Source organism: Crocuta crocuta, unplaced genomic scaffold (genome assembly GCF_008692635.1).
Source record: "Crocuta crocuta isolate KB4526 unplaced genomic scaffold, BGI_CrCroc_1.0 scaffold224, whole genome shotgun sequence".
Taxonomy (NCBI): Eukaryota; Metazoa; Chordata; class Mammalia; order Carnivora; family Hyaenidae; genus Crocuta; species Crocuta crocuta.
The window spans coordinates 1,060,986-1,061,328 of NW_027529545.1; the positions used below are offsets into that span (position 1 = coordinate 1,060,986).

At 57.1% G+C, this 343-nt stretch overlaps 1 protein-coding gene across 1 annotated transcript in view; it reads left to right on the plus strand.

The window, feature by feature from the left end:
- HCCS (holocytochrome c synthase) overlaps positions 1 to 343 on the plus strand; it is a 9,785-nt gene that overhangs the window by 7,759 nt on the left and 1,683 nt on the right. The window lies entirely within an intron of this gene.

Here is a 343-nt window from a genome sequence, read left to right on the forward strand (position 1 = left end):
ATGACACGTGCTATGGCCTCCAGGAGAAAGCTTGCCTGGGTTGAGTTTCCTTCTTTGCTAGCGACCCTCTCGAGAAGAGGTGCTAGTGAGTGGTTCGTGAGGGAAGTACAGTAGCTCAGATGGGCCTCGGGTGGGGCTCGGTTACACTGGGGCCGGTTTCCTTCCCCAGCCCACCCCCCACGTCACTAGGGCTGCAGCCTGTCCTGACGGCGACAGGACAGCAGCTAACAGGACGGGCGGCCTCTCGTATTTCCTGGCATGAGGAGCCGGCCCGATGCAGATTTCATTTGTTCCTAGGGATTCAGCCGGCAGTTTTCTTCATAAAGGCTGTGTTCATTGGTTT